The 25,545-nt window shown below is 40.4% G+C and overlaps 1 protein-coding gene across 8 annotated transcripts in view; it reads right to left on the bottom strand.

The window, feature by feature from the left end:
- CHD7 (chromodomain helicase DNA binding protein 7) overlaps positions 1-25,545 on the bottom strand; it is a 180,990-nt gene that overhangs the window by 120,095 nt on the left and 35,350 nt on the right. The gene's annotated exons all lie outside the window — the stretch shown is intronic.

Raw genomic sequence — 25,545 nt, 5'->3', positions numbered from 1 at the left:
AACTGTTATATTTGAATGCTTAGTTTATTTTCCATGAGCTGACAGGCTTCCACGGAAACTCCAGTGGGAGCCAGCCACTGGTAGCAGAGTCAATTTCAGATGATGGTGGTCAGTGCCTGCTACTATTTCCATGGAAACTGGTGAAAATAAGGTAACAGGTTTTGTTTAACAATTCACTTTATTTCTGCCCATTTGACCCCAATTTCTGCAGAAAGTAGACTGGAAAGGCCGCACTGAAGAGCTGGTAGTCTGTAGCTGAACTAAAGTTACCCTCACTTAAACTACAGGCTCTCTGATGGAAGCTACAGAGACTAAGACCACTGTGGATTTTCAGGTATGTAGTATTTCTAAGCCATAAACTTAAGATGCAGTGTACCGAAACTTGTTTCTTTAACTACATTACTGACATCTTTGATTACTATAAATGAAAATACAATTTACTTGTTACTAATTATGCTTTTTGCATATGTTCTGCATTTCTCATCTTGGACAATGAAAAGAGTTTCTCTTTCAGGTTATTAGTGCTCCAATGCTTGGGATTCAAAGAATGCATGAAAATATTTGTTTAGAGACAAGTGTCTACATTAGTTTCAATTACAGGAACATTTCTGTTAGCCTTATTTTTAAGGATTTTTTGTATTTAAATTTGGTATATATAAAAGTTGATTGTGGCCATTTAAATGGTAAGCAATAATTTAGCCATCCTTACACTTTTTTAAAAAAATGGGTTACTGCTAGAAAACCGCAATCAAGAAGTTTGGTTATCCCAGACATCTACTTCTGTCAGGAAAATAGATCTTCTATGAAATATTTGTATCTCAGGAGTTTAAAGCATTATACAAAGTGTGTAGTCACCAAGAAAGCTATTACAATATATAATTAAGATGATCAGCCAGAGAAAAATCAAATCAAAATACATACATTGACTTTGAAACGGTCATTTCCAGATTTCCTAAGCAAGGTATCTTACCAAAAAAAAAATAAAAAAAATTTAAATCTTAGTTGTGCTCAGGTCTTAATTTCAAATAAAACAGTGCTATGAAACAGATTCTGAAGGTCCCATATTTGGTAGAGCAAAGAGCTTAAGTGAGCCAGTTCATCAGCTCAGTAGAGCAAACAACTTGCACTACTAAATGTTATGCCTTTAACAGTGCCTAATGATCAGTGCAAAATGTACTCAAACGGTAGTTTGTTGATGAAGATTAAAATTTAAGCATTCGACTTGGCTATTAAAAAAAGTTACGTAGTATGTTTAAGAACTATTGGAGGTGGTGTGAAAAGTTCTCGGCATTATAAAAAGTTCAGCGTTTGTGTGTACTGCATCCTCTTCACTGCCATCATTTCCAAAATATTTTAAATTGAGAGTTCTGTTTCCCTAGTGTAGACAAACAGGCTAGCCCATCTTTCTGTTAAGGATGTATAAATAGTTTGGGCATGAGAGATTTATGGTCTTGAAGAAAGGGATGCTCTGAGCACCTTTGAAGATCAGGCTACCAGGATTGTTTACATTTAATAAATAAAACAATTATGTTAATGCAATGTTAAGGTTGCATAGCTAAAATAATGCAAATTAAAAATCCAAAAACAATGTTAAGATAGCCTCCAAAGGAAAAAAAGATTTATGCATTTTTTTAATTTATTTATTTTTAACTTTGACATAAATAAGGCCTGATCTTTTATTTATTTTTGTGCTGGGGGAGAGAAAAAGTTTTTTCCGCCCACCCATTACAGAAATATCAGCAATATATACTCGTCTTCCCTGTTTTTCTGGAGGACCATGGAAATGGAAGTGAGAGCTTTTGAAGCCCTCAGTTAAAGGGACAGATTTACTGACAATATGCGGACACTGCAGTTCAACAGAGTCAGGAGACTAGGCTTGCAGGGCTGTAAAATTATGGTGTAGCCGTTCAGGCTCGGGCTGAACATTCAAACATCTTAGCTGTTTGTCTGGCATTTGAATTAAATCATTACAAACAAAAATCTTTATGCAGCCCTACTACAAAATTCTCTCCTCTCAGATTTTAAACTTATTTGTGACATCAGAATCTTACTTGTTCTCCAGAGATGAATTTCTAATTGGAAAGAGCCATTATTATTAAACCATTCAGACAGTCTTTATACATTTTGAGAGAATAAAGATCACCTTTTTGAGGGGAAAGGGACGGGGGAGGGGGGGCAGATGATCCTTTACATTGGTTGAACTGTATATCCTAAATGTTTCAGGGTATACCGTTTACAACTCTGTAGTACTCAATAAGTTATGCATTAACACAAGCATAAAAATATATCCAATGCAAATGAGAATGTGCTCTTGGAAGCTTAAAAAGTCAGCAATACACAACTGGATTTCAACTGTGCAGCCGGTACACAGTATTAATGAACTATTTGAAAAATAACTTATTCGGTCTATGAAAGAGACAGATTTGAAAGCCTCTCTCCCAAGGCAATGACATGGTGAGAAGGCTAGCCCAAGCCACCACGAAGGTGTCCCTAGATTCTGTCTCAAGGCTCCATCTTTTACCCTCTGGCTAGTAGGGGTTCAAAAATTTGAAAAATTCTGTCATATTTGAAAATTGGTGTCAAACAGCTTTCTCCATCTTCTCCCAATCCCTAATAGGATTTAAAACCTTTGCCCCTCCAGTCTATTCCCCTTATGCTAGAGAAGAAAAGAACTCCATTGTAATATAAAAGGGAGTTATTTATTTAGGTCATTGGACACAGATAGAGATTATTCTTTCTGGCGTGCTAACTCCTAGCCTAGACACAGATTGTGCTTCCTAGTATTCCCATAAAAGAGATCCCTGAATTTTAGCCCAGGTAGAGCTAGAAGGGAGTGGTGACTATACTACACTGAACAGATTCCAAATAGCTCAGCACCCTGGTTGAGAGAGAATGGTCAACTGAGGGCTTGTCTACACTTAAGTTTTATAGCGCTCTAACTTGTTGGCTCATGGGTGTGAAAAATTACTGATCGCAGCAAGTTTGAGCACTTTAAAGCGCTAGTGTAGACAGGTTTTGAGCGCTGGGAGCCACGCTCGGAGCTAATTCCCTCATGGAGGTGGATTACCAGGAGCGCTGAGAGAGCTCTCTCCCAGTGTTCGTACGCAACCACACTCGCACTTCAAAGCGCTGCCATGGGAGCGTTCCCCGTGGCAGCGCTTTGAAGTTTCCAGTGTAGACATACCCTAAGGAACTTACAACAGATGTTGAACTCTGAATCTTTCTACACCAACAGGACAGTAGTTTTCAACAACAGTTGAGAGAGGTGTGGATCTGGCGAGGTGAGGACAAACTTTAATACTCCACGTCGAACAAGCTAAGATTTTCTACCCTGTTTCCCCGAAAATAAGACAGTGTCTTATATTAATTTTTGCTCCCAAAGATGCGCTAGGTCTTATTTTCAGGGGATGTCTTATTTTTCAATGAAGAAGAATACGGTACACATCGGTGGATGCCTTATTATCGGGGAGGTCTTATTATCGGGGGGATGCCTTATATTACAACGAGAGGCAAAACTGTAAGTAGGCCTTATTTTCGGAGGATGTCTTATTTTCGGGGAAACAGGGTAGCTCAGGCAGCCTTCCTGTTACAAAATGTCCAAGCAGCAACTTGTTTCTGCTTGAGCCCTCTTGAGCCAGTCAGAAAGAAGATGCTTTTTAACATCAAAGAGGGTGGAATTTCTTTAGGATTTTATAAAATTCATATATCCACTGCACATACTCAGAAGTGATATTTTCACATAAAGAAAATGTGTTAATCTTAATGAGGACTATGTTCTGTATCAAACATCAGCCATTTGTACCACAAAAAAGTATTTAAAAATATAATTTCAGAAAGTAGTAAGTTCTCTTCTCTCTCCTACAACTCAAACACAGCAGAAAGGATTTTGAGACTTCCCAAAAGAGACCAAGCATAGGAAAATTCTGCCCCAAAAGCAGATGTTTCACAGGTTTAAAAGCATGAGAAAATGAAAGTGGTGTTAACAGAAATATGTTGTTGTCTTCACTAAACCACAGGTAATCAATGTCTTCTATAATTTCACTTAACCTGGCATTACTGTCACAATGCTTCTGGTCCTCAGGGATTTCTCTACGGCCCCATGAACATCCCCATCCTCCTCCACACTCTGTGGTGCAATGTTGCCAATTTAGTCATTTTCCAATCCCGCTCCTATAAATTCTAACACCCCCTCTAATTTCAACTCCTGGGGGAAACACTGCCTATAAGAGCCTATGCATGCAGGCTTGTTAACATTGCCTAGAGGTATCACTGTTGGTTATTTCCTCCACCTCCAAAATAGCTTATTGCTTAGCAACCCCATATGCCTCAATAGTCTCCACTCAGTATTTTAAGGCCTAACTGACTTAGAAGCCTAAGTCACCTTTTCAAAAGTGACTTAGACACTTAGGAGTGAGTCTCATCAACTTGCATTGAGACTCAAGGTTCACCTACACTTTGAGTAACTGTGGGTATGTCTACAACACAGAATTTTCACAGGATTTTCACTGCACTGTAGCATTGGCCACATGGTGAGTTTATTGTGTGGCACGCCAGTGCATGTCTACACAGTAAAGAAAAACCCACAGCTGGCCCACACCTGCTGACTTGGGTTTGCAGGACTCCAGCTATGGGGCTGTTTCATTGCTGCAGAGATGTTCACGCTCTGGGACCCACCCACCCCACATGGTCCTAGAGTCTTAGGACCTGAGCATCTACACAGCAATGAAACAGCACTACAGCTGGAGTCCTGCAAACCCGAGTCATAGTATCATAGAATCATAGAATATCAGAGTTGGAAGGGACCTCAAGAGGTCATCTAGTCCAACCCCCTGCTCAAAGCAGGACCAATTCCCAGCTAAATCATCCCAGCCAGGGCTTTGTCAAGCCGGGCCTTAAAAACCTCCAAGGAAGGAGACTCCACCACCTCCCTAGGTAACGCATTCCAGTGAGTCAGCAGGCAGGGGCCAGCTGCGGGTTCTTCTTTACTGTGTAGACATGCACTGGCGTGCCACACAATAAACTCACCATGTGACCAATGCTACAGTGCAGTGAAAATCCTGAAGTGTGGCTTAAGCTAAGTCTACACTAGCACTTTCATTGGTAAAATTTTTGTCAGTCAGGGGTGTGAAAAACACACACCCCTGACCATCAAAAGTGCCAGCATGGACAGCACTATGTTGGCAGGAGGCGCTCTCCTGCCGACATAGCTACCGCCGCTCATTGGGAGTGGTTTAATTATGCCAGCAGGAGCGTTCTCTCCTGTGGACGTGCAGCAGTCCATAGCGTAGACCCTAAGGCTATGTCTACACTGCCCACGTTACAGCATGGCTGTGGCAGCGCTGTGACATGGGCAGTGTAGTCATGCTTTATTGCCGGGGGAGAGCTCTCCCGGCGATGATAAAACACCCTGAACGAGGGGTGGTAGCTTTCTCGCCGGGAGCTTTTCAGCACTAACATTTTTGTCGTTCAAGGGAGGTGTTTTTTCACACCTTGAAAGACTAATGTTTTAGCGCTGAAAGTGGCAGTGTAGACACAGCTTAAGTGTCTATAGTTTAAATGCTCAGAGCAAAAATTAATTTTGTATACATCTCAGTGCAATTAGTTAATTCTTCACTAAAAATAAAACAATGGTTCTTTTAAATAGGATATCTTAGTGGCAAATCAGTCAATTCTCTTAAGACACTGAAATCTCATGTTAATCTTCAAAGAGAAAGAATCCTGTCTCCCTTCCCTCAGACATCTTGCATAAGTAAAAAATATCTATATTAAATGGTTCGTCGCAAAAAAATTAAGGCTAGGCTATATACATACCTCACTATCTCTCAGATTTCTTGCATAAAAATAACTTGTTAGTTTTCATGTAATATTAGGCAGGAATCAGATTGTTCTTTATTTCCTTATTACATCAAGTACCTTGGCACAGAACTTCCTTTTACAGAGGCAATTGAGGGCACAAGAGTTTTCAGAATATCTGGCAGCTTGTTGCTGTCAAGCAGCTGATGCGAGAATGACCAGCTAGTAGTTCAGTCAGTGCCACACATTTGGAAACAATATCCTACGTCATTCAAATTCATAGAAGCTTTGATACAAAGCTACAATAGTAGCACCATATGCAGAATACTGCTACGATGCAATGCATTGAGGGCTTCCCAGTACAGCATGTCCAAGCTACGGTCCTAACATGGGACTCTGCCAGTTTTAAATGGACAGTTATGACACAAAATAGGAAATCAAGCATGGTCTTTTCTTCCCAATCTAGAAAGAAACCAGAACCACTAAAATTTCTAGCCATCTATTACCACTACAAATTAAGTGGTGCAGCATTGAAAAAGTAACACTACTTCTAAGTTTAAGTATATTTAACTATATTTAAACACAACATACTTACTTTTTTAAGGTAAAACAGTACAGTTTCAGTGTGATTTAGTCTGATCTTAAAATGCCTTGTTTGACCATATGACCACATCTTACCCCCTACAGAAGTTCAAAACAAAGAGGGAAGGAGAAGGTTTGTCTAAAAATACTTCAAGATAAGGGGGAACAAGCAAGATAATTTTCAAATATTTCAGGAATTATTTTCAAAATATCTGATAGGAATATTATTTTGAAAAAAACTTGAAGGGAACTAATGAAATTTTTGCATATAATTGTGTAATGCATACTTTTGCCTCATATAAATTAAAGGCCAAGTATACTCACTAAATCAAGAAAGAACTTTGATAGCACAATTCTTGTTAATAATCCCTAGTATAAACTGTACATTTCACTAATTTCAGTATACAAAAAAGATGGAGTAAGATTGGGAGGGAGCAGGGAGAGAGTCAGAAGGGAAGAGTTATATTGTTGCTATTAGCTATCAAAAGATCTGCTAGCAATTACATTCTCCTATAAAGCTGACACTAAACCAATGGAGGATTCAAGAGGTGGGGCCAATGGCGACATGCTGAGGCACTGAAAAAACACCAAGCACAACTGATTACTCTCGTTAAGGGCCATGCTTTTTGTATACTTACTGCAGTTGTCACTGATTAACTAACTGATCTGGCAATTTCCTACATTCTTTTGCATTTAAAAAGGATCTGAGAGGCTGAAAGTCATCCCCTTTCATATTCTAGGAGAAGTTTAAGACTGCACCCTGTCCTGATCATGTTATGGAGGGGCCTCTGTTCTAACAGGCTCCTCTTATGCACACTACCAACATTCTTTTTTCCAAGCTCGGAAGGGCTGCAGCTGAATCTCTCTGCAAGAGCACAGCATATGTGATTGGGAGGGAAACGTATCCATCATGAATAAACTTGAGCACAAAGACAGGCTGAGTGTCACAGGATACAAAAGGGTAGAGGTCACAACAGTAAGCTGGAGGGATTGCGCAGGGCTGTGGCTGTTAATGCATGGCTGCTTCATTCATTTTTTGGCATGCAAAACAAACGTTAGGCAAGAGCGTTTCAAGTTTAAAACATATCCTATGAAGGAAACACATCCTAAACATGAACTAAAAAATAATTGACAAAATGCTGAAGCCAAAAAAATATCAGAGATAGAGAGGACACATAGTAGAACATTTAAGCTATAAAAGGACAGCAAAACCTAAACCAAATTGTTAAAAACAGCTTTAATGAACTTTACAATTCTCAATTTTCTATGTTTTTTTTTTAAACATCTGATTACTACTGGAGTATAGTTATTTCTTTTAGGATCCTGGACAGGAACTCCTGAAATACCTACTGCCAGCTACAGCATTCTGAGCATTTTAAGGAAGCCAGAACTTGTTATTTACCTTATCTGTTATAAGGCTAATACAATCTTTTTTCATTTAGAGTTTATGAAGCTTGAGAAATCACTTGATGAAATTACAGTCTAATACCACCACACATGGCATATTTTCCCCCATATATTCTGTTACTTCAATTTATTACTTTTGTAGATGAAAATTATTTTCCTGTACATGTGTTCTTCATAAATACTGGCAGATTACAGTCAGCATTTGTACAGGAACCACATATCCACACTCATTTTTGTGAAGATAAATACACCTCATACATTACAACTGAAAAGCCAGCTTGAGTTTTCATGGGACTCATCAGAACACACATTTTATTTGTGTGAAATAAAATGGTAACTCTTCACTTGTGCTGCTTACATGTAGGGAGATTACTCATTGCTTCTGGCATTTAGGTTTTTATTCACTTTTCAGAGTTGGGCAAAAGTTATTGGCATCAATAAACTTAACATTTGTCTTGCAAGTTAAGTATGTAATATCGATATCTACAAAGCATATTAAGAAACGCAAGAAGTAATTTATCTTACAATAAAATGTGAACTATTTAACAGGTTACAAAAGGATTGTGTATGATAATCATGTAATGAACCACAGTAATTTCAAAATGCACCAAACACAAATGTGATTTGCCACTTTGCAGCTCTGCTGTACCCTCCTGGCACTAGGTCTTATATTAAAAGAAATGGCCACTCAGGTTTTAATCTATTATCTTGGAGGAAAAACCATGTAAAGAATTGTTAAGTCTTTGCCCAGACATCCTGTCCATTTTTAAATAGTAAGTTTAAGTGTTAGCCACTAACTAAACACCAAGGCTACAGTAAAGGAAAGAGTTGCTTTAAAAAACACATTTGATGCAGGTTTCAGAGTAGCAGCCGTGTTAGTCTGTATCCGCAAAAAGAAGAACAGGAGTACTTGTGGCACCTTAGAGACTAACAAATTTATTAGAGCATAAGCTTTCGTGGACTACAGCCCACTTCTTCGGATGCAGATGCATATGCATCCGAAGAAGTGGGCTGTAGTCCACGAAAGCTTATGCTCTAATAAATTTGTTAGTCTCTAAGGTGCCACAAGTACTCCTGTTCTTTTTACATTTGATGCAAGCAATGCATTCTGAGGTACAAATCAGTTGATGTGATGGGTAGATATTGGTGGCTACTCACTCCACTTATTGAGATCGTGATCAGTCGGAGAGTCAAAAAATCCTAAATTAATGTGGGTTCCAAGGCTGATACAGAGAAACATAAGAATACAGTTCTGCAAGAAGAAAAATAATCTTTAATATTCCTTATGCCAGCCTAGGACTGAAAACTAAGCAGCAATCCAAATGGAGTTATGATAAGACTGAGGCTAAGTCTACACTACGGGGGGGGAGGGGGTCGACCTAAGATACGCAACTTCAGCTACGTGAATAGTGTAGCTGAAGTTGCGTATTTTAGGTCGACTTACCTTGCTGTGAGGACGGCAGCGAGTCGACCGCTGCCGCGCCGCCATCAACTCCGCTTCCGCCTCTTGCCGTGGTGGATTTCCGGAGTCGACGGAAGAGCCATCGGGGATCGATTTTATTGCGTCCTCACTAGACGCGATAAGTCAATCCCCAATAGATCGATTGCTACCCGCCAATTCGGCGGGTAGCAAAGACGTGCCCTAAGAAATTACAGCATGCAGGTCCCTTTTGGTCAAATGTGGCATCATTTTAACTTATAATAAGGGGTAAATTAAATGACTCCTTTCCAAGTCCACTGCTTTACCCATTTCTTAGCCTGAATTCTGCTTTCAAGATCCAGGAAGCAGCCAAGATTCCAAGAGGAATAACACAAACCTGAGCAGCTAAAAATGTACTTTAGCTTGTAGGCCTCACAAATACAAGAGGAAATTAAACTATTGCAAAGTTAGAGGCAGGAAGATCCTATTTAGCTTCGCAATACCACAAGAAGCTTTAGACTTTCAAAAGACTTTGTCCTGTGTAAATAAAATTAAGGTTTGTCCAGAATGTAGTAACCACTTATGGTGCAGGGTGGGGATAAAAAAAGGGGAGTCTATTAAGTGTGATTTTACTCTAAGTTTAACTCCAAAACTATCACTGTCGTCCTTATTGCAACAAGGATTTTTTCATCATTCCAGTAGAGGAGGATCCTCCTGTGATGTACAGCACAACTCCTCCTAGACCACTTCATATGTCCCTCAACTTGGCTTGTAGAGCATAGGTGGACAAAAGGGGATATGGCTGACTCTTTTCTGTGCTTCAGTAGGCACACTGACCCACTGAGGATAATGGCAGCCAGTCTAAGTTACACAGCCTGAGGACTGCTATAAAAAGGGAGGATATAATTTAGTCTTAGGGCTTGTCTACATGGCCAGATACTGTGTGGCAAGCCAGGGTGTGAATCTACAGCACACCAGCTTGTCACTGCTACAGTGCACTGAAAGTCCTAGAGTGAAGTGGCACCATTTCCCCTACACACACCCCCACACACACTCTTGAAATCCATGCAACAAATATTTCTAGGGCATTGACTGGCCATATCATCTAAATGATAACCATGGAATAGCAGCAGAAGGAAAGACAAGATGTAGGTCCAAGGAAGAGCATCCTGTTCATTCACCTAAGAATGCTAGATTCGAGCCTGTAAAGTAAGTGAGGCAGTGCTCTTCTGCAACCGAAGTGTTCTGAGAAGAGCTTTTGTGTGTCTTGGATGTAGATGGTAGACAACTGAGTCATTCCCACTTTAATGTTTAAGCATACTGCCAAGTGGGATGGTATCTAGTTTTTAGGTACCTTTCAGCTTAGCAAGCCTACCATAAGTGTTTAGCTACTACAATGATCTCATGGCTCTCCCCATCACACTGTTATTGCCAGTGTAATATTTATTTTGTGCATAAATATATTGGTGGGTGCCAGACATATGGTCACTTATTTCATGCTGCCAGTATTATTCTTTGCAGTGAACATCTGTAACTGAACAGGGGATCAAATTCATGTTACACCATAAAGCACACTGTTTATCATCATCCCGACCCACGGTAAACACAGATGGCCCACTACCTGCTCTAGTTGAATCTTTTACTCGTCACTGTCCTTGACTCTTTATATGCATCAAACAGATCTCCCAGATACATCATCCATCTGGACAGGCTGAGGGACTTATTGCAAGTCACTTTACCCATATGCAAGATTTTACTGTGTCTAGCTGTACTAATGTTTTAGGATTATGGCTAACCTAGAATTATCAGAAGATTTAATATGCTCTGCTTGACAGTGGACATGAGCCATTAGGGAAATGTATTTGTAAGACTCAGAATGATACCAATCCAAAACATAGGGGCATATAATGAAAACACACCACTTTCACAGATAACTTTATGAAGTGAAGGCTAGACTGCCTCAAGGAAATATATATATCCCCTGAAGCTAAACAGCTATCTGGAGCTCCTCCTTCCTGTTGGACATCTTGCACTACTGATCTGTGTGTGTGTCTCATCTTTCTTTTTTGGTGAAAGGATACAGGAGATCATAAAGAAAGTTACAGTAAGCCAACTCCAGTAGAATCTGAAATCTTCAAAAGTGAGTTTTATTTTAGGTTTTGTTACGGTACTGAGACTTAACTGGTTGATCTGGTAATGGACAGACATAGATAGAGTGTCCATATAAAAGTGTTAATGTGATTATTTTGATTATGTTCAGTTGCCTTCTGTATTCTTGGCTATGAGACAATAATATGTTTCAGACCGTAGAAGGGGAAGATACTTACCTAAATGGCTCCAGTTTTTTCTTGCCAGGAAACCAACGTAGTAACATTGGGAAAATGCTCATCTGCCCCAAGGAGCTATCTTGTTCAGGGTTCTACAATATTCCATTTTCACTACAGTTCACTGTGTAACCAGTGCCATCAGGAGGACTTTTGTTTATAGCTGACACCTCTATGTTTCCAGCTTACTCAGCCTGTATGGTGTGGTTCAGTGACTCACTGTCTACAAGAGATTAGGGCTACGGTTGAGCACCAGCTAAGGAGACCCATTCTGCTACGACATATAATGCAGTGATAGCAGCAGTTTTCACTGAGATTTGTTACTGAGATTCACAAATTGGGTCCATCTTGAACACTAATTTGCTTCTGGATGTCTGGGTGGCAGCTGTCTTTAGGCACACAATCATTTCCACTTCACAAGAAGGTTGTGAACTTTGTCTTTCAGAAGCACACATCACTAGAGTACTAAAATTACTACAATGTACTTTCTAGAAGACAACATCTTGAAAATTGTGGCTACTGACAAACAGTGCTGCCCATTTATTAAGTGTGGTTTTTTGCTCGTAGAAGGTTACACCTGTTATCTACACTAGCGAAGAGTTAAATTTTCCACGCGAAGGTTAAGAGTTGGTTTTGATGTAAAATCCCTAAACAATTTGGATCTTGGCCACCTGAGTCACCCTCATTCCCCATGCAACACTGAATCTGAAAATACTTCAGAGATTAAAAATGCGATATCTTTAAGCTTGATATTTTGTGACTTTTCAGCACCAAAAGCTTTGGATACATATTTTTACAGAAATAAAATTAAAAAGTTAATGACACCGAATAGGAAGAGTTTTATAAATTCTAATCCTTCCTAACTTTCTCTGCTCCACCCAACAAAATCATTTTCTTCAGAAGGGGGATCTTATGAAACTGGAATCTCTACATTTGGTGGGCAGAATATTTTTCTGGAAGATTCTCTTGAATAATTGAAGTATCTGATAAAAATTTATTTTCACTATCAGAATCTGCCTATTTGAAAATGGGCAAACGGAAATTCACATAAGTACAGAGCTCTTATCCTTCTAGATCGCCAACTCTGGTAGGAGAGATTACCAGATATTCATGTAAGGTGCAGGGGTTCTCAAACTTTCTCACAGCATGAACAATCTTTAATAGAGAATCTGTGGACCACAAGGGTTGCATACTTGTAAGAATAAAAGTAGTATAGTTTAAGATTGCTTAATGAATTTTAGTAACTAAAAAGCAGGAAAGCCAGACTCAACAACTGCTACCTCTTCCTCTTTGGTCTTGACAGCTGCAATTCTGCCTCAATATCAAATCCATTCAAAATGCTCCAGTCATTTTCCTAGCTCACCATTTTGACCATTTCACCCTGACACTCCACTAGTTTCCGTCTTCTTTAGGACAAATATAAGCTTTAAAACCTTAGACCTTTTAAGACCAAAGTCTTTAAACCCCTTTATGATCTAATCCAACAATGATTAGTTATTCTACCCACCCATTGAAACATCAACCACTACTTTCACTCCAACTTTCCCAGCCTTTATTACTCAACTGTCAGCTTTTCCCCTCAGATACTTTTGTGCCTTCTCTTATGCTGCCCTTCATGAAGGTGGAAAAAAGCTCCCTCCACAATTCTGCCAGGCCACTTTATGTTCTTCAGATCCCTTTTTAAAGATCACCTCTGCTATGATACCTACAAAAATGATGGTGAGATAAGTACTACCTACTGTGGAAAAGTTGTTTCACTGCTGCGCCAATAATTGTTTCATCCACACGTCACATCTTGCAATAACCAGAATTGTCAGCTCTATAGTAATTTGCCAATGAGCAGAGACCGGTGTCCAGATAAACCCTTTATTATGAACAGAAATGATATAGAGATTAAGTAACATTTTCTACTATTCTGTGTAGCAGCAGCCTGCGACTGCCCTGGACTTCTTTGTTTCCACCCCAGGAGAAAGCATGTCCCAGGAAAACAAAGATTGCATCTACAGCGTACAGGAAGTAGGACACCTCTATACTTCCTGGAGGATTTATTCTATAGTGCATTTTACACTTTTTGAACTCCTTTTTAAAAATTCCTGACTGATCACACTATCAAACTATTACAAATACAATAAATGACAACTCCTCAGGTTGCTTTGCCACAACCCTAACATACTTCAGTCTCCTAGGAAGTTTCAGCAATCTTCTCGATCTGCTGTACTCCAAACCCTCTTTAGGCAACTTCTTAACTGTAACAACTTTTCTCTCTCATGATCATTACTACGGTCAGTTTGTGAATTATTTTCAACTTGCATGTCTGCTCTCACTTCAATTGTATATGCCAAATTGTCTGGTATCTTGAGCAGATGCTTACAATTCCTTTTTGAGATTTTGCCTTCATCTGTGGTCAGCAAGTGAGTGTAAGGTAATTCTAATTACTGTAGCTTTGACTGGCCAGTGCCCAATCTTGCCAAATTCTCATTGAGTCTTAGTTTTTTGACCTGTGGAATAGGTCTTGCTCTTATTGTAATACTATGTCGGATAGTAAGGAAACTATTGGGAAAATACAATCACAGACTTTAGACATCTTTTGTTTTTGTCCCATATCTGGATATTTATATGTCTGTTGTAGATTAGTTCAGCAGGTGATTTTCCTACATTGCAACATTGTAGCTCTATAGTTGAGTTGTGCTAAATATGTATCTTCTCCTGCATCCATTGCTTTTTTGATCACGTTCTTCACTAAGTATACTCCACATTCAGCTAATCCATTGACTTAAGGATATATAGTGGTCTCATGAAGAAAATCGTACATTTTAGCAAATTCCTGGAACTCTCAGTTCTTCAACTGTGGTACATTGTCAGTTATTACTTACTATGGCTGCAAGTTTGTCACAGAGATAGGGAGGAGGGATAGCCAGGGTTGTGAGTTCAATCCTTGAGGGGGCCACTTAGGGATCTGGGTACTTGGTCCTGCTAGTGAAGGCAGGGGGCTGGACTCGACCTTTCAGGGTCCCTTCCAGTTCTATGAGATGGGTATATCTCCATATATTTATTTTATTTATTTATTATTTAGATAACTGATTCTGTGATTTTTCCGGGACTTCTGCTCAAGCGACCCCTGGGCCAGCCGCACCAGCCATTGTTGGGGCAGTCTCGGGCCACCACCAACCTCAGCAGCAGCAAGAGTTTCAGTGCATGTGGGAGGGGGCTGAGAGTTGGGGCGCGGGATGTGGTTAGGGCTCTGGGCAGTGCTTACCTTGGGAGGCAGTGACATGTCCCTCCCTCTTAGCTCCATGTTCTGCCTCTGCCCCCAGGCACTGCGGTTCCTGGCCAGTGGGAACTGTGGAGCCAGCACTTGGGACAGGGACGGCACGCAGAGCTAGGAGTTGAGGGAGAGACATGTCACTACTTCCGCGGAGCCTCCCTCTGGTCACCCTACTTTTACCTGCTTGCAGAATTTCATTTTTAGCGATTTGTCTTCAATTTCTCTCATATGCCTGGAGATACATGTGAACAAAAGTATGTTTATGGCTTGTTTCAGATCATCGGAATGTGTAGTGTCGCATGGCGCCTATGTCTGCCATTCATAAGTGGCAGGCAGGAAGGAACTCCAGGGTCACACCGTACTTCTGTATTTTCCAAAAGTAGTTGCTGTGCCGTTGGGGGGCAATTCTCTACGTTCTGTTTGTGATCCGTTTCTGCTCTGAAGCTATGACCAGAGAAAGACATGAAATTCCACACAACCATAGTCCAGACCTAGTGTCTATTTATCAGTTTGTGCATACATCACCTCTGTAGCTGCTGTAGCCTTCAATGCATCTGAGATTGGCAACAATTCAGTTCCAGGACACTGTGCGGTACTGTTCCCAGTCCTCTGTGGAGAGTTTGATATCTTTCAATGAGTCGAACTATCACTGTAGCCGGTGTTTTAACTTACTAAACTTTTTCATGCTCCAGCATCCATGCCCATTCAGTGACCTGTGGTGGTGATGTCTTAAGATGCGTCGTGCGAGAGTTCAGTATGAATTTGAGAATTCAATACGTCTAGCAGCCTTTCAACTCCCTTTAGGTCTCAGCATGTTCAGTATTCCTTGAATCTTTGATTCATTGAGAAAGATTCCCTTGAAGGTCAGTCTCCCTCTCAAATATGTCATTTGAAATGGACATTTGACTTTATTCAGTTTAAGAATATTAGGCCTCAGTTTCCAGAACTCTCCTCAGTTATGCCTGATGTTCAATGGCAATGCTGCCCAAAATTATGTCAGCAGTGTACATTTTCACGCCTGCTAGACCCTCTAGCATCTGACTAATTGTCAGGTGAACTACTTCTGGAGCCAAACATATTCTGAAAAGTAGACTTGGGAAGTGATATCTGCCAAATAGTGTGTTGAAAGTGCAGATCTCAGTGTCCAATCGGACCTACAACTATCCAGCTGATGCATCTAATTTGTTGAAGAATCTGACTCCTCCCACATAAGACAATTGACTTCTTGGGGTGAAGTGGAAGTTTCTCTTCTCATATTTTTGTTCAGCTCTATAAACAGCTGTAATCCCCCTCCTTTTTTCTTTCTAAAATTACTCAAGAATGAAGCCAACCTGTTGGTTCTTCTGTACTCTGAATACCACTTGATGTTTCGCAGCTCTTATTCTAGCATCTTCCACAAGCCTTAAAAAAAAACTTTTCATGTAGGATGTACCACAAGTTCTTCAACTTCTCTTAACCATATCTTATATGCTAGTGGGAGTCACCCATTTCCTGTAAATACACCTTCATATGATGCTATTACTGCTTCATATCTGGTTCCATGTTGTCTCTCTGTGGTATACATCTTCTTAACAAGTCCAAGTACCTCATGTGTGTATCGATAAGTGTGGTGGCTTGCCTTTTTGACCGCCATTAACTCGTGTTTTATCATTTCCCTTTGTATTCAAGTGTCAATGTGCACTCTCCCAACACTAGAATTGTTCCTCCATTATAGTTTTTCCACAGACTTTTCACTCTTCTAATTGTGTTCCTTATTTCTCTCTTTCAGTTTATGTTACTATGTTTACTTGCCTCACTGTCTCATGTCCCACAAGTGCCATTGGTGCACATTTTAATTAACCAATCTTTTGAGTTAATTAAAATGTGCACCAATGGCACTTTTTTGTTGTGGTGGTTAAGAAGGAGCTCTTCTTCACCTGAGGAATTCCATTCTGCACTTAATGCACTTTCCTGCTTCCTCTAGCATAATGGGTGGGTTTATTACCATTTCTATTTATTGGCCTGTATGCAAGGTATTTCCTATACTCATGTTGGTTGCTACATTGCTGGTATTGTTTCTTACTTCCCATGTTTCTGTCCTTGGCCTACTTCATTTTGGTGAATGTTCTCTTGTTCATTTAGCACATGTGTGCTCTGCACCTTTTTCTAGGCTATTTATTTTTTCTGCTTCATAGCATACATTATATAGTACCACTTCTAGTGTCTGATTCATTCCCTGTAGAAACTATTCACTGACTTTTTATTGTTACACCATAGGTCAATCTGGTCTTTAATGAGTCTTAATATTCCACAATCACAGGACTGACTTTTTAGTTTTAAGTCTGTGATAAACTCCCGTTTCCCCTTCATTCAGTATTGTCCACTGAACACCTCTTTCTGATAAGTAACATTTTTCATAGGTCACAATGATCCTTAACCATTTTTGTTATTTCTGCAAAACTTTCCTCTCTCCCCCATCACCATGTGTATGGAATGCACTGTATACATCCAGGGCTTCTGTGCCTGCCACTTAAGAGCAATCTTTTGCTCATCTTCCAGTTTATTTGCCTCCATGTCTCTCATACAGCTCAAATCACTATTTGAAATCTTTCCAGGCATATTTAGCATTTCCCCTGATTCTCAGGGTTTGTGGGAGTTACTTGGAGTTGCACAGGCTCTGCAGCAGCCACCGCAATCCTCCTCCTCTCACAGGGTCTTCCAGCACACTGTGCCCCCCACTCCTGGTACCATGTAGTATTTTTATGATGACCAGAGACCAGCAGCAAGATAAACCCTTTATTATGAACAGAGCTATGTACAACAATGAACCTACTACTATGTATAGCTACAGCCTACAACTGCCATGTTCTGGGCTTCTGTTTCTCTGCTACATGAGGAAGTGTGTCCCAGGAAACCAAAGACAGTACCTACAGTGTACAAGAAGTATGGCATCTCTATATTTACTGGAGAGCTAACTCTATAGCACAAGCTCCTTGAGGCTGAGATGATCTTTTTACTCCATCTCTATAGAGCATCCAGCAAACAAGCTCATGATCAGAGCTTCTAGGCGCTACTCTAACACAACAGTAATAAAACCAGCATTGCTCCACCAAGAAAAAACTAATGCTCTATTAAATTTATTATGTGAATTGAATTTGGCTCTAGCAAGAATGCTGACATGCTCTCTGTATTTCTTCGTTAAATAGCACTCCATTCAAGATGTGGCTATCTGCACAGGCCTCCTTGGAGGGGTACTGTAAACAACCATCGTACAACTAGCCGGTCCTTAAATCTCTGCACTGCTAGGTAATCCCAATAAAACTGATCTGTAAAATGGTTGTGTGTTTTCTGTACAAGTCCAGGAACTCTTCACATGATTTAGTTGAGCTCTGATTTCTTAAACCATCAGAAGCACAGTTGTGCACACAAAATGGGAATTCCTCAAACTACATGCATAATTCAGGTATTTGCATGTACAGTTCAACCTTTAGGGGTCTACCTGCCCTCTGACACGTGCAATCACAGTAACTCCATCAAAAATTAAGCAAGCAATTGCATTGGCAAACCAGGTTTTGTGATCTGGAATTGTCAAGCATTGCTTTCCTTTTCTGAGAGTTACTCAGAGTTTAAGGCCAGAAAGGACCACCAGTTATGAGGAAACAGATTTATTAGCCTGGCTAACAGATGAAATGCATCTGTGCTAATAAACCTGTGTTTCTTCATTAGAACTTAATGGTAGGGTTATAGCTAGCAATTTGAAATTTGCACAGAGAGGGCCATATTTTCAAAATTAACTAGGCATTTGGGGGGGCCCCCAATCTGAGACATTTTAAAGGAGCCCTATTTTTCAGGAGGCCAAGTGCTCTGCACTGACAATTAGTCCCCTTTAAGGGATTTCAAGTTGGGCCTCCAAAATCAGTCACTTTAGAAAATTTAGGTCATCGTGTCCCATTGTTAACCAACCGCCCCTCCCCCCCAATCTCCTAAAGTAGGCTTACCAAAAAACCATCATAAATATGGGTGTAAATATAAATATCTAGCAGCGTTAATAAAAGGACTGAAAAACCCCATGAGTAAGACCATAAAAATTTTACCCACAGAAATTAAAAACTGGATGCCATAGCACCATGCTAATGGAGACACTAACTTCTTATAATTAAATTTGAAAATGTTAATTATCTCCAGAATCTTTGAGATACATATCTTCTGTTCCCTTAGTATGTATATATTTAAAAAAAATAAAATAAATTTGATACTGCCTAAGTAAATGTACTTATTCTTCTAGGAAATGGTATAATTGGCCCTTTAAGAGTGTGCAGATGCAATGAGTGAAGAGACTCTTGCTTTCTAGGTCAAACTGACTGGCAAGTGACTGTGCCAATGATAATTCAACATAGACAATGGCAATTTTGCTCAGCTGATGCAGACTGGGGAAAAAATGACTGAGTGCAGTCAGAAAAGTAATATAAAAAGGACACTGTTGCTCAACCATTCTGTTGTGTGTATTCTGTGTCATTTTAGTTCCAGTTTTTCTTCTGCTTTTCACACCTGTTACCATTGCAGAGAGAGCTAGATTCTTTTCTGGTTTAGGAATCAACTGAATTATTAACCAAGTTCAAGATGCTGCATCTGATTCTGCTCTCCCTTTCACCTGGGCAGCCCCACTGAAGGCAATTAGTCACCTGGATAACCCAACTAAAATCAGTATGGTTACCTAGGTGTGACTGAGTGCAGAATTTGTACTTCAGAATCCATTACTAATGATGATCCCAAGAGATAGAAAGAAAACAGCTTGATGTTCAGATCCCAGACTCGGTTTGCAGTGCTGACATTTACAACAAAACAACTCATTTTATTTGTAAATTTGGTAATTTTACATGACATTTTACAAGGACAGCAAACATTGGACCCATTATTTACATTTTCACAGTTTTCATGGAAAAGTTCATTTTTTTTCTTGTTCCTTTTAAAGAGTTTGAAAAGTAGGAAGCTACATATTGTAGTTAAAGAGAAACACACATTACTTTTTGATTCTAAGTTAGAGACATTATAACAACTTTTGCATTGCCAATTTAAAAAAAAAATCCAGCTTCTGAATTTAACAGTTTCTTGCAAATAGATTTGCAAGGATTCTTCTACTCCCCCTGTTGATGTTTGCATGTGTCGTTCCAAGAATACTGAGTTGAGTGAAACGGACTACGGAAAGAGATATCAATGCCCAAAGTAAACTGAAAAAAGCAGAAAAAGTGTGCTTACTTTTCAGTTACAGTAATCACAAAGTTGTCAGATAAATCAAATTTAAGTTGGTGTCCTTTTAAGAGAGTCTCATGGGTTAGTTTAAAAATATTAGCAGAATGGTGAAGAGTATTGCATTTTAACATTACAAGTAGGATTCATATATAACGTGGTTATAAAACTGCACAAGTGACCACATCATTTACGTTTTGTCAATCTGCCATTAACAATCCCTAGGAGAGGAGGTGTGGCTAAGTACAGTTTTGGGAACCTGGCAGGGGTGTAAGACAAAAAGGAACTGAATTAGGGTGTCTACACTGGAAACTTCAAAGCGCTGCTGCGGAAACGCTCCCACGGCAGCGCTTTGAAGTGTGAGTGTGGTCACGCACGAGCGCTGGGAGAGAGCTCTCCCAGCACTCCTTGTAATCCACTTCCATAAACACTCGGAGCCTGTCTACACTAGCACTTTAAAGCACACGGGGGGGGGGAGAAGAGGGTGATTTTTCACCCCCCCTCCCCCCGAGCCAGCAAGTTAGATCGCTATAAAATGTAAGTGTAGACAAGCCCTTAGTGTCAAAGTAGAAACAGGCAGTGGCTGCCAAAAGAAACCCCTAAGCCAGTCAAAAAGCTTCACTCTCTTATGGTTTAGAAGCAACAAACCATGGTACTGCCTTCCTCAACTGTGCACTGCTTCTTGCAAGTTGCTCACTGCTCCTCACAAAACAAGAGTTCAGCCTTTTCTGTAACTGCTTGCCCCTGCTCTTTGCTGCAAGTTACTAAATCCTTTCTTAATCAGTTAACACTGCCACTTAATTCCCAGTTCACCAATGAACTCAGGTGTAGCTTATATGAGAGGCTTTGCCATATAATTTGGGTCTACTATGCTGCACGGTAAAGAAGGCCCTGAATACAAGTTTTATTGCTTTAAAGAAAACAATAGCATTTGCCTGTAAACACAGCTGCAGGTTATGGACAAGGTAACAGCAGACATACACTTTGTGAATAAAGTTCATGTTTTATTTCCCCCGCGGCCAAGGTTTGTGGGTGGGGAAGAGATAAGAGTGTGTAATTAATTCTCTCTGAAATTTTTACGATGCTCTAGTAATCCGGGTTATTGTCTGGTCCTTTAAAAATTCTGTTTAGCTAGTGGGATTAGGCAGCAGTCATAACAGAGGGTTCTGTGACAGCTGGAAAACAAAGAACAGCTGAAGAGAGAAGGAGAACACAGAGTTTTACAGTAAAGAGAAGTTGCATCTCCCCCTCCTCTCTAAATTTTTAGAGAGAAAAAACTGCAACATTTTCTGCACACAGACACCCTAGTTTGCTGCATGCTGACCTGAGGACTCATCAGGCTCCGGAAGTGGGAGGAACAGGTATATGGCTGGGTGGTTTAGGGCCTCTCAGCCCTCCATCGGTATGAGGAGCAATAGCACCTGCCCAGAATCATCTAGCCAACTCCTCCTTTCCCAGCCCACAACTCTCTTCTGTGAGACATTGGAAAGATGGACCTAGGCAGAGCCCAATGGCAAAAAACAGTTAATGACATCCCTTCCCCTCCTAGTGAAGGATACCTAGAGAACTGTGACTTCAGGAAAGAGGAGTACAATAGAATGGGGAGAAAGAGAGGAAGCTGCAACTGAGGAAATATAATGGGGAGGTGAATTTGAAAGAGAAAAACAATGAGTGAATAAGTAGAGACAGAGGCTTACCAGAGAGGAGAGAGTTGATAGAGAGGGGAAATAAAATGATAGTGCCAGAGGGACACAAGAAATGTAGAAGGGCAAGGACAGGACAGGTGAAAAAATAAGAATGTGAAGAGGACGAATCAAGAATGCTTTGAAGAGAATGGAAAGGATATTTTAGTAAAACTGGACAGAAGAGAGACTAAAAGAAAGAAAAGCTTATGAAAGTAAAATAAAGCAGAGAAAAATGATGCAGTACTGTTACAGAAAGTTTGATGCCAGTGTCACAATACACACACAGTAAATAGAGTAACTGTACTGAGTCACGCCTAGTAACTACCATCAACTTCCTTCCCCTCAACTTATCTCACTGGAGGAGCATGTGGGCAGTGAGGCTTCATTCTAGTGGGAATAAACAGCTATATGGGAATAAGAAAGGTTTCTTTTCTGGAGCAGTCTGGAAAGTAGTTTTAAGTAGTCCCAAAACTAGAGAAGGGGACTGAGGTTATAAACAGCAGAGTTATTTATACTTAAACAGATTTGTTCTTTAATAAAAGTAAAAAAGCCCCAGGAATAGAAGTTAAACCTAGAAAGAGCTAGACAAGTTCACTGCATCCCAAGCACGAGACAGCTGATAAAAGGAAGGGCATCTCCCAGAAAAATCTCCACGAATAGAGGAGCAGAACAGAACTACAGCTGATTCATGTGTAAAGCGGCAGCCTCCAAATGGTGATATACTAGTATCACCTTGATAGCACCCAACACCCTAGCATATGCACAATTACTTACCTGACATACCATCTACGTATACTAACAGACTTTGAAATCTGATTGTTTCCAGTAATAGTAGGATATGCTGTTACAATTTCTTACATTTGCTGATTTCTAACATTGATGGCATAGTATAAAGTCTTAGTGATAGTTTGTGTTCACTATTTAATTTGCTATTGTGCTTATTTCCATGCCCAAACAATGTGCTGACATTCTGCTGTCTGTCTCCAACCTCTCCTCAAGATATTCTAGATACAGACAGGTAAGCCATCAATCTTTAATTTGGAAAGTAGTACATTATACTTTGCATTTTGGATCCATACATGACGGAAACATGTATTATTTAATGGGCTACGTGCAGGCTCCAAACTTTGTCAATACAGGAACATTAAAGCCTTCCAACCCGAATTATGGCAATTTAGGACATTTCCACCAAATTATTCCTAGCTTGCAGACATGAAGTGCTACCTACAACAATGCTAAGCACAACTTCAGTTAAGAATATTCACATATTTTAGGGTTTACTTCAGTATACTATAGATCTGGGGTCGGCAATGTTCGGCATGCGGCTCGCCAGGGTAAGTACCCTGGCAGGCTGGGCCAGCTTTATTTACCTGCTGATGCGGTAGGTTCAGCCGATCGCAGCCCCCAGTGGCCGCGGTTCGCCGTCCCGGGCCAATGGGGGCGGCGAGAAGCGGCGCGGGCGAGCAATGTGCTGGCCGCAGCTTCTCGCCGCCCCCATTGGCCCGGGACAGTGAACCGCGCCAGTGGGGGCCGCGATCAGCTGAACCTGCCGCATCAGCAGGTAAATAAAACTGGCCCGGCCCGCCAGGGTGCTTACCCTGGCGAGCCGCGTGCCAGAGGTTGCTGACCCCTGTTATAGATGAAGCATATCTGCCTTACTGGGAAAATAAAGAACATGTCACTTGTATTCAAGAACTTAAGCATACATTTCTTGACTCTCTTGATGAGAAAAGGTCCCATCCCAAGAACAGCTAGCTCAGGGTGCTCAGAGACCACTCCCCTCAGTGGTTACTGTCCAATGCCATGCCCAATCTGTCCTTAAGTGAATGATACTTCATCTCCATTAAAGTTTATCACTAGCTGCTTGCCCAGTGGGCATGGAAATGCATCAAGAAAGCCAGCTATACTCAAGCCAAAAAAAAAAAAAAAAAAAAGGAAGCTTTCTCAGCTGAACTTCCCTGACCACACCATACCTCCCTCTCTGCAGTTGGAAAGAAACTCCTTCCTCCTGCCCCATACACATGTAACTATACTCAGATTAAGATTCCTTTGGGACAGAATTAGTTCATTTTTAAACTTTGTTTTAAGGCAGTTTACCGCAAGTACAACTTTTTCAAATATCTCTCACTCCCTGGAAGCTGCTTTGTTCCTAGAACTGGCCCTTACCAGACTATTTTCTAGACACGGCAGAACAAATTCCTTTCTGTCTGAGAGTTGCCATGGTAATGAGTCCCCTTTATCACATCCATAGTGATTTGAGCTGACCAAACAGACGGCCTTTGTACTCCTCTGTGCTGATCCTCCACATGCCACTGTAAAAGTGAATGCTAGTGAAGGAAGAGTAAAACGAAGGCTCACATCAGTTTCACACTACTGCTGTTTAAGCAACAGAACAGGTGTGGCTCTCTGGAAGAATCTCTCTGAATAATTCCAAAGGGTTGGGGCACAAGTATGGGATTTCTATGGGCTTGCCTACACTAGAAATTTTTGCCACTTAAACTATACAATATATAGTTAAGCAGCAAAATCCCCATCACACTGACACAGTTATACCAGTGAAAATGTTTATACTAGTAAAACTTCATTCCGCTTGCCAAACTAAAGTAACTATACTGGTATAAAATGCCTTCATAGTGGTAGAACTATCAGTTTTTTAAAAAATAACAATTGACGCCAGTTACACAAGTAAAATTTAAGTGTAGAACAGCACTAATATGCTACCTGTAAATCCCAGCAAAGGCTTGAAGAAAAATAAGTTTAGAACTAGAGAAATACACAGAATTGGAGTTAATTTTTTTTAAGTTATACATTATATTATACTGCAGTTCATGTCAGATTACTCAGTCATCTTAAAATAACATTTTCATTTAAGTTTAGCTTGTGACATTTTCAAACAAAATATAATCTGAAAATGGTTAGGTCCCACTACTAGAAAGTCATTTTTTGTTTGTTTGTTTTTTTACACAGGAATTTTCACTCTATTGAAATAATCTTTCAAATCTCTCAGAGGAAGATTTCTACCCCCCCCCTCCTCTCCCGCCCTTTAAATCTATCTTTCATGTTGCTACCTCTGAAGCTCTCCTCTGTAGGAGCCAAATACTCTATAGTATGAGCTGTGAAACCTTTTCAAAGTAATAATCCAAAAGGATAACAACATGGCCTAGAACTAGTGCTAAAGCTTCCACTTGTGCCTCTGTTCTTTTTTGTGCCAGTCTGTCAACACTTAACTCTCCCCTTGTGTGTGTTTAGTTAGATATGGAAAATTTTTAGCTTTTTCTGCTAAAGCTTGTTTACTTATAGCGTAGCACAGTTTATAGTTTAGTTAAAGTTTGCTTTTAGGATTTATCTACTAGGAATAATCCATTATGGGAGATGTTATGTATAAAATTAGAGAAAGAAGAATATTTGTTAAACCCTACATGAATGACCATTTAGGACCAACTCCTCCAGAGTTTGAAGTGTTTAGGTAAAGAATGTCTGACGGGGTGATAAGAACCTCAGACTCAAAAGTCTCCAGGACACAAGCTACTCTCTTCTTCAGGAGATGGCCCAGGTCAGATGAATCTGCCAGTCAGAAATGGATCCATTAGGAAGAAATGATGCACCCAGATTCAAGATCTGTAAGTATCCAGCTGTGTTCTAAGGTGCGCAACTGCGCAGCTGCACCTGATGAGGAGAGCTCCGCAGGCGCAAAGCGACAGGGGCCTGGAGAGGAGAGAGGTGTAGGGTGAGGTGGGGAATAGGGGTGCGCAGGGAGCTTGGGGGCATGCAAGGTTGCTGTGGCCAAGAGAGAAGCGCCTCTTCCCCAGCCCCCAGGCTGCTCTGGCCGGTGGTGGGAGGGGT

Source organism: Chrysemys picta, chromosome 2, assembly GCF_011386835.1.
Source record: "Chrysemys picta bellii isolate R12L10 chromosome 2, ASM1138683v2, whole genome shotgun sequence".
In the NCBI taxonomy this organism is placed as follows: Eukaryota; Metazoa; Chordata; order Testudines; family Emydidae; genus Chrysemys; species Chrysemys picta.
The sequence above is the reverse complement of the archived record's forward strand: the minus strand, read 5'-3'. Positions and strand labels throughout refer to the sequence as shown.